The 16,865-nt window shown below is 36.6% G+C and overlaps 1 protein-coding gene across 1 annotated transcript in view; it reads right to left on the bottom strand.

The window, feature by feature from the left end:
* STAG1 (STAG1 cohesin complex component) overlaps positions 1-16,865 on the bottom strand; it is a gene marked incomplete at both ends in the record, with an annotated part of 279,463 nt that overhangs the window by 241,583 nt on the left and 21,015 nt on the right. The gene's annotated exons all lie outside the window — the stretch shown is intronic.

Here is a 16,865-nt window from a genome sequence, read left to right as displayed (position 1 = left end):
CAAAATTACATATATATAGCTGGAGGTATAGCTTAGAGGTAGAATTCAATGCCTCGGGTTCAAGAACATCCCAATAACCATATCACCAAAAAAAAAAAAAAAAAAGTTATACTTATCAGAACTGTGGTCCTTTTAGCATTAGTTATAAAAGAAGAAGAGGTAAGACACCAGCAAAGTAACAGGTGCTGGACTTCTGGGAAGATGGCGACCGAGAAAAGCAGCGTTTATGAGCCTTGCTAACACTCAATCTCTATCGCCACAAAATCAGCGCTTTTCATAGTCAGAAAACACTATCAGCAGAGAAATTAAAAAAAAAAAAAATGTAAACACAAGGGAGAGAGAAAAAGAAGACTAGAAGAACCAGGGACCAGAAAGGAAACCAGTCCGCATTGCAGAGCCGTACCGGTGCCATCATGCCTCACAGCACCAGGCTCCAGAGAAGAAAGGTAAACAAGGAGCTGAAGTGAGCAGTTGCGGATCATTTGGCTGTAATTCAGCAGTTCTTTCAACCCAAAGAACATCTAAAACTCCCAGTGGTCAAGCTCATCACACCTTCCAGGGACTCAGAACGGAGCTCAAAACCAGAAAAGAAATATGCCAGCCTCACGGCCAAGGGCGAGGCAGCGGAGCCATATTGCCAGCAGCGGCACCATACTGCCAGCAGCTGCAGCGAGTTCACCATGCCTGGGATAGCCCCAGATCAGCGGGCACAATAACTGTAAGTGATAATTGCGGCCCCTACAGGAGAAATCCCTGTACTGCACCCCCAGGGACTTGCGCAGCTAGGATAATCTACCTGGGTCTGAGATTTTGCAGTCCGACCCAGTGAAGAAGTAGTGGTGGCAAAGATACCACATCCTAGTCGCAGCTCCCCATGGAAAAACGCCCAGCTCGGCACCCCCACAGTCTTGCACAGCCTCAACTAAATCCCTAGGTCTGAGACTTTACGATACAACCCGGTAAAGGAGTAATGGCGGCTGAGATTACCACAAACTCCAGATTCAGAGCACTATAAGTGAAGTTGTGGTGACCCGAGGAAGAACCCAGAGAAGGCACAAACTTCTGAAATCATGGGAAAGAGGAACAACAATAGAGCAATGAATGCCCACAAACCCTAATATCAGAACCAGATAACACAGAAATTCAGAGATCTCCAGGAGATCAAGTCAGGAATATAACTGTAGAAATAATACAGGACTTTAAAAAAAAAAAAAATCAGACAGCAGGAATCTGACATTGAAGAAATATGGGCCCATTTTAAGAGAGCTAACCTAAGAATAATTGGAATAGAGGAGGGAAAAGAAGATGAAATCAAAGGGATCGATAATCTTTTCAAAGAAATAATAGCAGAAAATTTTCCAAACATAGAGCAAGAGCTTGATACACAGATCCAGGAAATGTATAGAATTCCCTTTAGACAGAATCTGAGAAAAGGTTCCCCAGGCCACATAACTGTCAAAATGACCAATGTAGAAGCCAAGCAGAGAATCTTAAAGGCAACAAAAACAAAAGGCCAAGTGACATTCAGGGGCAAACCAATTAGAATCACTCCAGACTTCCCAAACCAAGTCATGAAAACCAGAAAGGCTTGGAGCAACATATTCCAAACTCTGAAAGAAAGCAACTTCCAGCCAAAAATTTCCTACCCAGCAAAACTATCTATCAAATTAGATGGGGAAATAAGAAGCTTCCACGACAAACAGAAACTTAAGGAATTTATGTCTTCAAAACCAGTGCTAGAGAAAATACTCAAGGAGTTTAACTACAAAGAAGAAATAGGCAATACAAGCCAGAACCAGAGAAACAAGATTTTCCATCCAGCAGACAACTAAGCAAAGAAGAATAGACAGTATTTCAAACAGAAATAAAATCTCAACATGTTAGGAATTAAAAATCATCTCTCAATAATCACACTGAATGTAAATGGCCTCAATTCCCCAACAAAAAGACATAAAGTGGCAAAATGGATTAAAATCCAGAATCCACCCATCTGCTGCTTACAAGAAACACACTTTACAAGTAAAGATAGTAACAAACTCAAAGTAAAGGGCTGGAGCAAGGTAATTCGTGTTAAGTAACCAACTTAACAAATGTAAAGTAGTATTTCACTATAGTTTTTATTTATATTTCCTTAATGATTAGTTATATTATGATAATGATGAGTGATAGTCATGTGTTTTTTGGTCATATAAAACTCTTTGGAGTATCATTATCTATTTTAGTCTTTAACTATTTCTAAATTGTTTTGTTTGCTTTTATTGTTGCTAATTTTTAGGATTTATATTTGGAATATTAAAATACCTTCAGATATAGCATTTGGAAATATATTATCCCATTCTATCAGAAACTTTTAATTCTGTTTACATTGTAACTTTTAATTCTGTTTACATTGTCTTTGGGTATACAATATTTTTCTATTTTTATGAAGTTTGATTGTTTATTCTTTTGTTGCCTATGCCTTTGGAATCATATCCAGGAAATTACTGTCAATTTAAATGTTGTGAAGTTTTATGACCCTGGTTTTCTTCTTCTAAAAGTTTATAGTCTTAAGATTTACATTTACATCTTTTATCTATTTTTAGTTAATATTTGTATATGGTGTTAGGTAAGGGCCCAATTTTATTCTTTTTCATGTAGCTATTATTTTTCAGCAATATTTAGTGAAAAGATTATTATTTCCTTCACCAAATATTCATGGAAACCTTGTCAAAAATAACTTGACCATATATGAAATTTAAAAAACATATCAAAGTTAATCAGGAAACCAAGCATGGGAAGGAGGGAGGGGGAGGGAAGGGCTAGGAATTGGGTAGGGACTGATTGGGTGATGTGTGCATGTATATCTCCACAAGATTTTTATCCCATTAAGGTGTATGACTACAACGCACTAATGAAAATTTACTTAAAGAAAAAAAAAAAAAAGAGGAAAGAAACAGAAACATCTACTTTATCTAGGACGTAAGTATATTTTATCTATACTACTATAGCAAGGGTAATTTTTCTATCACATAAAGTAAAGAAACAAAACATGTTCAGAAAGACTGTCCTTAGTATACAAAGAGGAAACAATACAACAGAGTGCATTCATTCATTAGCTTGTACTTTAGATGTACAATGTTACCGTCTGATAATGCTAAGAGATACAGTTGTACTTATCTCATTCCAATCACATATTTGTTTGGAGCTTTGAGTTTCAGGCATTTAAAAATAATTGTAATAGCTTGGAGTGGTGGCACAGGCATGTAATTCAAGTACATGGGAGGCTGAAACAGGAAGACTACAGGTGGAAGGACAGCCTCAGCAAACAGTGAAACTCTCATCAACTTAGTAAGACCCTATTTCCAAATAAGAAATAAAATCAGGCTGGGACATAACTCAAAGGTGAAATGCTTCTGGGATCAATCCCCAGCACCACAAAAAATAAAAATAAAAACAATAAGTTCTAAGAATATAGCTCAGTCACACAATGCTTGCTTAGTAGGACTGAAGTTCTCAGTCAGATGCCCTACTCTGGGGAGGTTGGAAGAAATACATATATATGGACTAAGGATATAGCTCAGTGGTAGAACACTGGCCTAGCATGTACAAGGACCTAAGTTTCAGCTTTAACACACACACACACACACACACACACACACACACACACACACACACACAGAAAAAGAAAGTAAGAATTGTAAGTTATTTCAAAGGAAAATTGTGTGTATATACACATATACTCCTTCATATATAGATATATTTGGGGGCAGGGGCACAGCTTAGGTTACCTGCAGAGTAGTCCTATTCCTGGACAATATAAGTGTACTCTCAAATGAAAGAAACAAAGTTCCATGTTAAACTTGCTTAATTGGTTCACTTCTGAAGTTGTGGCAACTTAAGGAATGAATCCCTGCCTTAATAGGCTAGCCAGTAATCCAGTTTCTCTAGATAGTCTGACTCTACCTACACTATCAGTTTACCCCAGGAATGAAGTCCTATCCTTAATCCAAACCATTAGGTGGGAACCCAATAATAGGCTTTCAGACCATTCACATGCTAGCTCTAGCTCAGCATGACCTCAAAAGTTAACTTATACTATAGATATATTTCACTGGTGGATCATGAAGTTTAATTCATTTCCCCAAACTCCTAACTGCCTGGGACACCCTCAGTTCATTAACAAGTAGATGTCTGCTTCAACTTAGTGAGCATATATAATCTCGCTGTCTTCTATCACATAGTCTCACGTATTCTACCTTTTAGAATTCATGTTGCATAACCTGAATCCAATCATGAAGAATCAGGTTCATGAAACAAATGTCCTTGCCTATATTGCACAAAACTGTCAATACAAAAAACAAACAAACAAAAAAGAAAACAAAGAGAGGCTAAAGAAGGTGCTATTACAGCATTAAGAAAAATTAAGCACATAGTAAATGAATAAAGTGGTTTTTATTTGGTTGAATTGTATACTGATAAAAATAAAGACACTACTCAAATAATGGGCAAACTTTGAGTATAACTATTAATTAGATAATGGCATTATGTAATATTTATTAATGGTAATATTAAATTATCTGGTGTTGATAATTACATAATGCTTAAATGAGAGAATGTCCTTGCTTTTAGAAAATGCACAGTTAAGTATGTAAGTATAATGGGGCATGATGTCTACAACTCCCCTCAAACAGCTCAGAAAGCATGTGGCCTTTATCTCATATAATACACACAATATAAAATCAAAACAGATCTAGACCTAGATGTAATAGCAAAAAAAAAAAAAAAGTTGTAGTATCCTTAAATTTGGCAAGTTTCTCAAATAAAACATAAGAAGCACAATCCAAAAGAAAAGAAAATAATCAACACAGTAGTATTCATCTAAATTAGAAACCCTTAATACAAAAAAGCAATTGCTACAGAATCATTTTTTAAAAAGAACATCCTTCCTTCACAGAATACAATAAAAGTAGAACCTTTATCATATATTAGCTGATGTACATGTGCAACTGTGACTTCAACTCTGCCCCACAAATCTATCAGTCATTGTGTAAATATCAACTTCCTTCCACTCCTGTAGCTTATAAAATGAGATTTGATATTCAGTAGTTAAAGTTACCCAGATTTGTACTTCTTCAGTATTGCTTTGTCACTTTTAAAGACTTTGTATTTCTGTGTACATTTAAGAATGATCAATTTTCAGAAACACTGCTGGAAGTTTAATTTGGATAAACATATAAACTTCAGAGGAATGAGAAAAATTGACTTGAAAATTACTATAAAGAAGCCAAGCTTGATGGTGTATGCTTATAATGCCAGCATTTGGAAGGCTTAGACAGGAGGACTGCAGTTCACGGACAACCTCGGCTACTTATTGAGTCCCCTTGCAATTCAGTGAGACCCTGTTTCAAAAATAAAGAATAAAAAATGGACCTGGGAGTATAGCTCAGAGGTGGAATGCCTCTGGGTTCCATTCCCAGTACCTGGAAAAAATAATGGCTATAATGTTTGTGAAAAGGTACTCAATATAATTTATTATCAGAAAAATGTAAAAAAAAAAAAAAAACACCAAAAATGGGATACTATAGTCGGCCAATAATAAAGATTAAAACCGAAATTACTGACAAAAACAAATATGTTAAGAAGGTAGAATATATATATTTCTGGAGGTATAAAAGTGGACACAGCCATTTTAGGAGAATGTTGGGCTGTATCTACTAAATTTATACACTCACATACATTATAGGAATCATTAATTCCACTCCTATGGAAATACTCAAAAGAAATGAAAGCTAATACCCATGAAGACTTGTACAAGAATGCTAATAGTACCTTTATGCCTAATAGCCCAAAACTGATAAAAATAAAGAAATGTCCATAAAACACAACTAAATAAATAAAATATATTTATAATAATGGAATAAAAGGCAGACATTAAAACAATCAAATTAGGCTGGGCATAGTGACGCATGCCTGTAATCAGAATACTTGGGAGTCTGAGACCAGGAGATTCACAAATTGGAAGCCAGCCCCCACAACTTAATGAGGCCCTTTGGCAATTTAGTGAGATCTTGTTTCAAAATAAATAAAATAAAATAAAAGCCGGGCATGATGGTGCACATTTGTAATCCCAGCATTTGGTAAACTGAGGCAGGAGGATCATGGTTCGAGGACAGCCTCAGCTACTACTTAGTGAGGCCCTTTGCAACTAAATGGGACCCTGTTTCAAAATAAAGAATAAAATATAAGGCTGGGGGTGTAGCTTGGAGGTAGAATGCCCCTGGGGTTCCATCCCCAGTACTGGAAAAAAATAAACATAAAAAAATAACCTAGTGCTGGGAATATAGCTTGCACTTAGAATGCCTCTTTGTCAATCCCTAGTACCAGCAAAAAAGAAAAGAAAAAACTATTAGCCAGATATGGTGATACACACGTGGAAATCTGGACTAGTACAGCCTATATAAGAGGAGGCAGAATGTCAATTTGTCCCGTCATCATCATTTTAAATCTGGTAACTTGGTTCAACTATTATCTGTCCATAAAATTTTTCACACAGAATTACTCTTGCTTACTTTGTAAATTTCAAAGTATTTTATGGGATATTGATAACAAAAATATGTACACACTTCCCGGTCAAGCTTTCATTTACTTGTTTTACCATCTACTGGTGGTTATTTCTTCAATAAACTATCATTATAATGGTTGTTAAGTAGAGATCTTATAAGTGCATTATCATCCTACCTTAAATAGTTGGCATTCCCCTTAGTATGTCAATAAGGACTCAGGAATTCTTATTTTTATTCAGTGGATTACAGTCTACTATTCTTTCTTTTGATTCTCAAATTGTCCCAAAAGAATCCCCTCCTTAAACTAGTTTCTGTGTTTCCTTGTTCTGTCATTGTTCTTTGAACACATCCTTCATCTCTTCAAGTTAATCTTTAATTTTCTTTGACCAAGTCCTGAGATCAGCCAATGCTATAAGAAACACTGATTTCTTTTAGTGGCAAATGTTATTTAGAAATAAATATATGGATTATAAGTATGTTTACTGCTACTGAGGTGTTAAAATTTCCAGATTTTCTCAGTAGTGTCTTTCTTTCTTTCTTTTTTTTTTTTTGGGGGGGTGGTACTGGGGTTCCTGGAAGCCCTTCTACTTCCGGGCTACACTCCCAGACCTATTTTTACATTTTTATTTGGAAACAGGGTCTCCTAAGCCAGCGTGCGGCTGGCTTTGAACCTGCGTGATCCTCCAGTCTCCGCCTCCCAAGCGCGGGGATTACAAGCGTCTGCCACCACACCCAGCAGTAGTGTCTCTTTCTCACTCTCCCTTTCTCTCTTATACACAAGCATCTACACAGTTTCTGTATCTTCCTACATTTATAGAGAAACTGAAGTTTATTACTGATGACAATTCTAATCCAATACCAAGTTCATTCTATATTTTCCAGATTTAAGGGGGGGGGAGTACTGAAAATAAAATCCCAGGAATATTCTACCTCTGAGCTAAAACTCAACCCTATTCATTTTTTAATGAAAAAAAAAAATTGCTGAGGCTGTCCTCGAACTTGCAGTCCTCCTATCTCAGCCTGCCACTGGGATTACAGGCATCCACCACCATGCCCAACACTTTTCTAGATTTGAATCTCCTTTTCCAATGGTGAATATCTCATAATATTTGCTAATCTGCTGAATATTTTTGTATATGACCAATCTCTTGTCCTGAATGGTCCACTCTTCACTATGCAAACAACCATGTCTGCAACTGTTAATAAAGTTTTGAAAGATAATGTCAAAAAATATATATCTTTTCGTAATGAAAACTTTTTATTTTTTTTTTTTATTTTTTTTTTTTATTTTTTCTTGGTGGTACTGGGGTTCCTGGAAGCCCTTCTACCTCCGGGCTACACTCCCAGACCTCTTTTTACATTTTTATATTTGGAAACAGGGTCTCCTAAGCCAGCGCGCGCGGCTGACTTCGAACCTGCGCGATCCTCCTGTCTCTGCCTCCCAAGCGCGGGGATTACAAGCGTGCGCCACCACGCCCGGCAAACTTTTTCTTAAAAAGTAAAATGCAAGCTAGGCATGGTGGTTCATGCTTATAATCCCAGGACTTAGGAGACTGAGAAAGGAGGACTGGAGGTTTGAAATGAGCCTCAACAATTTAGCTAGGCCCTCATCAACTTAGCAAAAACCTGTTTCAAAAAAATAAATAAAATGGGTTGGGGGTCTAGCTCGAAATAGAATGCCCTTAAGGTCAATCCCCATTACAAGAAAAAAGGAGATAAATACAAATAAGAAAATTTGCAAACCATTAAATTCTACATGATGTCATCATTTAAAGAATTCAGTGAAGGACAATTCTAGGAAATTTACTACCTAGAAACTTTTGTTACTCTTCCAATCTCTGTTATCACCTGAATGAAGCAAATCACAGAATAGAAATTATTAGAACATACATTTTGCTCACTCACTGAATACATCTTTTCTTTTACATATTTGTTTGACATACAGTTACTGCATACTAGATGTATGAAAATGTCAAATTTTTCACCTAGTATCAGCAATGGTTTCAAAAATATAAATACAGTAACAAGACCCCTACAGTCTCAGTCCCAAAACAGACACAGAGACCAATAGAATAAAAGATACAAAATCCTCACACTTCTACCCAGTTGATTTTTGATAAACATGCTAAAAAACATATGCTGGAGAAAATATGGCCTTCAAAATAAGATGTTGGGAAAACTGGGTAGCCATATGTAGAAGAGTGAAAATTACACAAATGTCAGCTCAAGATGAATCAAAAACCTAGAAATTAGAAACACTGCATACTAGAAGAGGGCATCAATCCAACTCTTCAACATACAGGACCCAGTAATCACTTCCTTAACAAGATCCCTAAAGCTTAGGAAATAAAATAGAGAATCAATATATAGGGCACCGTCAAATTAAAAAGTGTCTGTGCCGTGAAGGATCTGAAGAAAGCTACAGATTGAGAGAAAATCTTTGCCAACTACCCCTAAAATAGAAGACTACTATCTAGAATACATAAAGAACTTGAAAAACTGAAAACTGAAAAAACAACCCAATTTAAAAGTGAGCTACTGAAATGAATAGACACTTCTCAAAAGAAGAAATACAAACAGCCAAAACGCATGGGAAGATATTCAACAATGACAATGAGGAAAATTAAAACTACCCTCAGATTCCATCTAACTCAAATTAGAATGGCAATCATCAAAAATACAAGCAATAATAAATGCTGAGGATATGGGGAAATAGAAACTCTTATACACTATTAGTGGGATTGAAAATTAGTACAACCACTTTGGAGATCAGCATGAAGCTTCCTCAAAAGACCAAAAATGGAGCCACCATTTAACCTAGCCATATTACTAGTTGGTATCTTTCCAAAGGAATTGGAGTTAGAATTCTATTAACAATACATGCATACCCATGTTTATAACAGCTTAATTTATAATAGTCCAATTATAAAACCAACCTAGGTGTCCATCAAAAGACAAATGAATAATGAAAGTATGGTATATACACAGAATGAAATTTTATTTGGCCATTAAGAAAAACAAAATTAGCCAGCATGGTGGCGCACGCTTGTAATCCCCGCGCTTGGGAGGCAGAGACGGGAGGATTGCGCAGGTTTGAAGCCAGCCGCGTGCACTGGCTTAGGAGACCCTGTTTCCAAATAAAAATTTAAAAAAAAAAAAATACGTCTGGGAGTGTAGTCCGGAGGTAGAGGAGCTTCCAGGAACCCCAGTACCACCAAAAAAAGAAAAAGAGAAAAACAAAATTATGTCATTTGTAGGAAAATGGGGAAAACTGATGAGTATTTGCTAAGTGAGATCAGCCAGTCTCTCAAAGTCAAGGATCATATGTTTTCTCTCATATGTGGAAGCTAGAACAAAACTGGGAAGCAAAAGCGAATTCAGTAAAACGAGGAGAGAAAATAGTAAAATAGTGGAAGGGGATTGGAGGAGGGAGGCGGGAGGATAAAAGCAAGCACTGAGAAAGAGGACAATTCATTCAAGGTTAAAGTCTATAAAAAGCTTTACTACCAATTCTCACTAACATGTATGAGGAGGGATGGAGAGAAATATACCACGTGATATGTGAATATATATTTTATAACTTTTAATTTCATTATGATATATAGCTTTCAAAGGAGTAGGCAGGTAGCTCAGTCACAATGCTTAGTATGCAAGAGGACCTGGATTCTTTCCCCAGCTCTACAAAAGACAAAACAAGGGGGGGGGGGCCTTTAGAAAAAAGGGCATACCTTTTGACTAAATCCACTTTTAGAGATTTAGAATGATAAAAATAATTATAATAAAAAGGCTCTACCACTAAATTTATTTACAAGATAATTTGCATCAGCATGGTTAAAAAGTGAAGTTTGTGTGTGGGGGGGGTGGTAAATGGGGACCAAATTTATAGGGAGGTCTTCTACCTCTGATCCTTATTCTAGTTTGATATGGTTTTTAATGGTTTTAATTTTGAAACAGGGTTTCATTAAGTTGCTAAACTGGTTTGAAAACCATGATCCCCCTGTCACAGACTTCCAAGTCCTGGGATTACAGGCATATGCCAACATGGCTGGCCAGTGAAGAATTTTTAACATGATTTGCTCAATGATAAGGTACTGATTAAACAATTAGACTATAAAACACTGTCTACAAATTAAAATAAGATATTTAAATATTAAATTTACAATATTTTAGATAAAAGTATCAAATAATTGAAATGAAATGCTTACAAATAAAATCAGTTGTTAGCCAGGCATGGTGGACACTTGTAATCCCAGCATTTGAGAGGCTGAGACAGGAAGATCATGGTTCACGGGCAACCTCAGCTACTACTTAGTGAAGTCCATTGCAACTCAGTGAGACCCCATTTCAAAATAAAGAGTAATTCAAAATAAAGAGAAAAAATTGGGGCTGAAGGTGTAGCTCAGAGGTAGAATGCCCCTGGTTTCATCCACAGTACTGAAAATAAAAATAAAATCAGTTGTTAGTCCATATGATACTCATTGTTAAAATTTTTATATTCTTTTTTATGTGTATGAATAGACAAACATTAAAAAATATATAAATGTTATGTTTTATATACTAGTCCTACTCAGCCTATGCCTATATAAGTAGCCAAGCATGGTGATACACACACACATAATACTTGGGAGAATGAAACCGGGGGTAGGGGTGGGGTCTGCAGGTTTGTAGCCTGTGTCAGCAATCTAGTGAAGCCCTCCAAAATTTAGTAAGATCCTATTTCAAAATTAAAAAAGAAAAGAAAATAGGGCTGGGGATGTAGCTCAGAGGTAGAATACCCCTGGGTTGGAGGAGGAGGACAACGACGACGACAACAACAAGTAGCAGGAGGACTAGGACGACTATGATGAGGAGGAAGAGGAGGAAGGGGAGGAAGGTGCTGGTTGGCAGTTAAATAAAACAGAACAAAACGCTTAATAAAACTTAAGACTAGAGTTCAACAATGGGCTGGGTTACAGTTCTACTGATTTACATGACAACTAAAAATAACATGAAGTTCCCTCATGTACATGACATACATCAATCACTAAGCCAAACATGAGAAGGAAAGAGGGGGAGGAATGGGGTAGGAATTGAGGAAGGACTAAATGAGTGAGGTGTGCATGTATGCCTTTACCATCTTAAGATGTATGACTATAATACACCAATAAAATATTAATAATAATATATCGGGTATATAACATTTATCCCGTCTATTTTATAATATATATTTACCTGCAAATGTGTATGCATATTTATATAAGGAGAGTGTATGAGAGTCTATGCACAAAAGCACATACACAAGAGACAAAAAAGATAAAAAATATAGTAAAATATGCATTTAATCATTCTGCAAGGTGGATATCTGGGAATTCTCTGAATACTTCTGTAAAATTATTTCAAAATTATTAATATTTTTTTGGGGGGTGGTACTGGGGATGGAACTCTTCTACTTCCAGGCTACATTCCCAGGCCTATTTTTTTTTTTTTTTTTTTTTGGAAACAGGGTATCTTAAGGCAGCGAGGCTGGCTTCGAACCTGCATGATCCTCCTGTCTCCGCCTCCCAAGCACAGGGATTACAAGCGTGTGCCACCATGCCTGGCAAAATTGTAATTCTTTTAAACACCAAAGTAAGAAAAAAGTGCTGGTTTAACAAAATTAGACATTATTTATTGATTAATTCAATAAACATGGAACGCTTACTAAAAGTCTGAGATTAGTAAACGGCATTAAATAAACCACATTAGAAAAAAATCTATGCTGTTGTGAAGGCTGCAATCTAGAAGGGGAAGACAGACAATAAGCAAATAATTCAGTAGGCGCTCCTTATTCATGGGTTTACATACATGGATTCAAATAACCTAGAATTTTAAAAATGCCATTGCTGTCATAAGTTCTTCAATAGTTGCATCTGTACAGACCATTTCTTTACCACGACTCCCCAAACAATGCAGGGTAATAACTACCTACAGAGCATTTACACTGCACTAGGTGTGATAAATCAATCTACAGACGTGGAAAGTATACAAAGGGTATGTGCAGTTTATATGCAAATACCACACTTTTATGTTGAAAATGCATGCACTTGGAAGTTTGGTATCCATGGAACATTTTAGAACAGACCCCTCAAAGACACTTAGGAATGACTGTACTATGTTCAATAGCAATATGTCCTCTGGAAAGAGAAAACAAATACATATGCACAGGAAAAACATACACTCACACTCAGAAAAGGGAAATTTAAGTTGGGCATGGTGGTGCACGCTTATAATCCCAGCTCTTAAGAGGTTGAGACAGGAGGATTGCACAGGCTCAAAGCTAGCCTCAGCTAGTCTCAGCTATTGAGACTCTGTTTCCAAATAAAATATAAAATAGGTCTGGGAGTATAGCCTAGAGGTAGAAAAGCCCCTGGGTTCCACCCCCAATACCACACACACACAAAAAAAAATTAATACTGGATGGAGGTGGGGATCTGTAAATATAAATACCATCTCTAGGGGAGGTCTCAATGAAAAAATTGATCTTTGTGTAAGAACTGAAAAAAGGGAAAGAGAGAGCTATGTTTATATCAGGGATGGCCGGGATCAAGGGGGGAGATAAAAAGGAAGTTATGAAACATTATGAAACAGAGCCCTGATAACAAATATGATAAACTTGAGTAAAAGCCTGTGATGGTGGCTTAAACTCGTTTTAAAGTTTAAAAAAATAATATATAGATAAAAATTTGCAAAAAAATTAAAGATTTGCTAACAAATGGATACAGGCTGAGAAAGAACGAATGAAGGTAGATTCCAAGAATAATGGATTAAGTAACTACAGAAAAACCTGCTATTATAGACATGAGGTGGGCAGGAGAGGATGCTCAGGAGCTAGGTTGGCTTGCGAAAGATCTAAATGAAAAGCTAAGTAGGCAACTGAACACTGAGTTTGCAGTCCAGGGATAAGATCTAGGCCAGAGACATAAATCTGAGAGACATCATCTCAGTCACAAGATTGAATGTGATCACCAAGGGTAGTATATATACAGAGAGATACGATGGGATATCAATAAAATTACAAGGCTATAGACAAACCATACAGTGCTTGTTCAGAGATCACTAGAAGCAAGCCTCCTTTTCTTGAGTTTCACAGATACTGTGAAGGTTCATAGCAACCCTATGTCAAGAAAGACTGTTGGTGCCATTTTATTTCACTACCACATGCTCATTATGTCTCTGAATAACATTTTGGTAATACAATATTTCAAACATTTTCATTATTATTATATTTATTATGGTAGTCTGTGATCAGTGATCTTTGTTGTTAACATTGCTATGATTTTGGGGTGCCACATCCTGAGTCCATACAAGATGGCAATTTTAATCAATAAACAAGTGCATTGTGACTGCTCCAATAACTGGCCATTGTACAGTAGGTCTTCCTATCCTAGAGCCTTCCTATTCCCTGAGACATAATAATATTGAAATTAAGCCAATTAATAGCCCTACAACAATCTGTAAAATGCTCAAGTGAAAACAACAGCTGTATATCTCTAATTTAAAGACAAAATCTGGGAATAATCTATTAAATTTGGTAGAAGGTAAGTCAAAAGTTCAGAAAGTCAAAAGCTAGGATTCTTGCATAAAGCCGTAGGACAAGTTGTAAATGTAAAGGAAAACTTCTTTAAGAAAATTTAAAATATTATTCTAGTAAATACACAAATAAAGAAGCAAACCAATCTTATTGCCAATATTAAGAAAACTGTAGCGTTCTGAATAGTCACAACACTACCTACCTTAAGCCGAAGCCAATCCATAACATAAAAGCAGAACATAAAGTAGTGCTGATGCAGAAGCAGCAACAAGTCATTCAAAGGTCTAGATAGTATAAATGATATATGGCTGGCTATACTAAACAAGAGATTTTCAATGTAGAAGAAACCACCTTATCCTGGAAGAAGATGCTAGAAAATGTTGAGTCAAGGCCTAACTCAAAGTTTCAAAAAATAGACTGGCTATATTTTTAGGGACTAATACAAATGGTGATTATCATTTGAAGCCAATGCTCAATTACTTTTATGAAAATTCTAGGCCCTTGAGCTGAGCACAGTGGGGCAAGCTTGTAACTCCAGTACTTGGGATGTTGAAACAGAAAGATTGCAGGTTCTTGGCCAGCCTCAGATACTGAGGCCCTCCTCAACTTAGTGAGACCCTCATTAAAAACAAAGAATAAGTCAGGCGTGGTGGCACATACTTATAATCCCTGCGCTTGAGAGGGTGAGACAAGAGGATCACACAGGTTCGAAGCCAGCCTCAGCTGGCTTAAGAGACCCTGTTTACAAATAAAATATAAAATAGGTTTGGGAGTGTAGCCAAAAGGTAGAAGGTCGCTGGGTTCCATCCCTAATACCACCCCCCCCCAAAAAAAAGAATAAAAGAAGGGCTGGGGCTGTAACTCGGAGATAGAAATGCCCCTATGCTCAATCTCCAGTACTGCACAAAAAGCCCTTGAGAATTATATATTACTATGCCCGTTCTCTGTATGTTAAAAAAAAAAAAATGAATGCTGGATGATAGCACATCTATTTACAATATGGTTTACTGAATACCTTAAGACTACTATGCAAAGGGAGGGGGAGACTTTCAAATTAATATTTCCTACTGACAACACACCTGTCATTCAAAAACTCTATTGGACATGTATGAGATAGTGTTTTCATGCCTGCTCATAAAACCAGTCTGTAGCCCATAGATCAGAGTAATTCTGAATTTCAAATATTATTTAAGAAATACTAGGGCTAGAGCTGCCAGAGACAGTGATTTCTCTGATGGATCTGGAGAAAGTCAACTAAAAACCTTCTGGAAAGGATTCACCTTTATACACACCATAATGTACATGTATGTTTCATGCAAGAAGTTCAAAATATCAGCATTAATACAAATTGAAAATAAGCTGATACCAACCCTCATGGTATCTTTGAAGGTCTGAAAGATTCCAGTGGAGGAAATGACTGCAAACATAGTAGAAATAATATGAGCAGTGACCTGGGAGTGAAGCCTAAGGATGTGAATGAATTACTGTAATATCATGATAGAAGGTTAATGTACGAGGAATTTCCTTTTGCAGACAAAGAAAGCATGATGTTTCTTGAAAAGGAACTGGCTCCCGGTGATGATGCTCTTCACAGTGTTGAAATGAAGACCAAAGATTCAGAGAATTACATCTTAGTTGATAAAGCAGTAGCAGGGTTTGAGGGGAGTAACTTGTTTTCATAAGAGTGAGTAAAATACTAACAAAAACAGTACTGAATGCTACAGAGTAATCACAAAAGGAAAAGTCAAATGATGTTACAAACTTCATCATTATCTTTTATAGTACTAGGGACAAAACCCAAAGGCATTCTAGCTCACACCTACAACCCTAGCCCTTTTTATTTATTTGTTTTGGTACTGAGGACTGAATCCAGGGGGCATTCTATTTCTAACCTACATCCCAGCCCCCCCGCCCCCTTTTTTTTAGAGTACTGGAGTTCCTGGAATGCCTTCTACCTCCGGGCTACACTCCCAGACGTATTTTATATTTTTATTTGGAAACAGGGTCTCTTAAGCCAGTGAGACTGGCTTCCAACCTGCGAGATCCTCCTGTCTCTGCCTCCCAAGCACAGGGATTACAAGCATGCGCCACTACACCCAGCCATCCCAGCCCTTTTTATTCTGAATCAGGGTCTTGCTAAACTGCTGAGGTTGGCCTCAATCCTGTACTCCTCCTGTCTCAGCCTCCCAATTAGTAAGATTACAGGCAGAAATGCCATGCCTAGTCATTGCTGTCTTATTTTAAGAAATTGCAAGAACTTCTCTGAAATCAACTACCAATAGGCGAGATCATTCCTCTACCAACAAAAATATACTAAGTCACTGAAGGTTCGGATAATTGTTGGAATTCTTTGCAGCATTTTTAATTAAGATATAAATAGAGACATAATGTTATTGTTATAATATAGTGAAAACATAATGTTTACATGCGCTGGGAAACAAAAAAATGTTAGTTCACTTTATTAGGATGACCTAGGACCAAACCTGCAATGTCTCAGAGGTACACCTGCAAACTATTTGGGTAAAGAAATGCAATAATAACAAATATTAAGTAGGACAAATGCAAAATAAGGAAAGTCTAATGGAAACAAGTTTATGAAAGAAAGCATGTTAAAAACAAATATTGAATGTTTCATAAAAATAATATGACCCCTATAATGAATGTTGATATCTGTTTTCATTTAACTAAACAAAACCAAATACAATAAGGCCTTTTAAAAGGTAATATAATAAAGCCAGGCGAGATGGTGCACTCTTGTAATCCTACTACTTGTA

Source organism: Muscardinus avellanarius (genome assembly GCF_963383645.1).
Source record: "Muscardinus avellanarius genome assembly, chromosome: 5".
NCBI lineage: Eukaryota > Metazoa > Chordata > Mammalia > Rodentia > Gliridae > Muscardinus > Muscardinus avellanarius.
The sequence above is the reverse complement of the archived record's forward strand: the minus strand, read 5'-3'. Positions and strand labels throughout refer to the sequence as shown.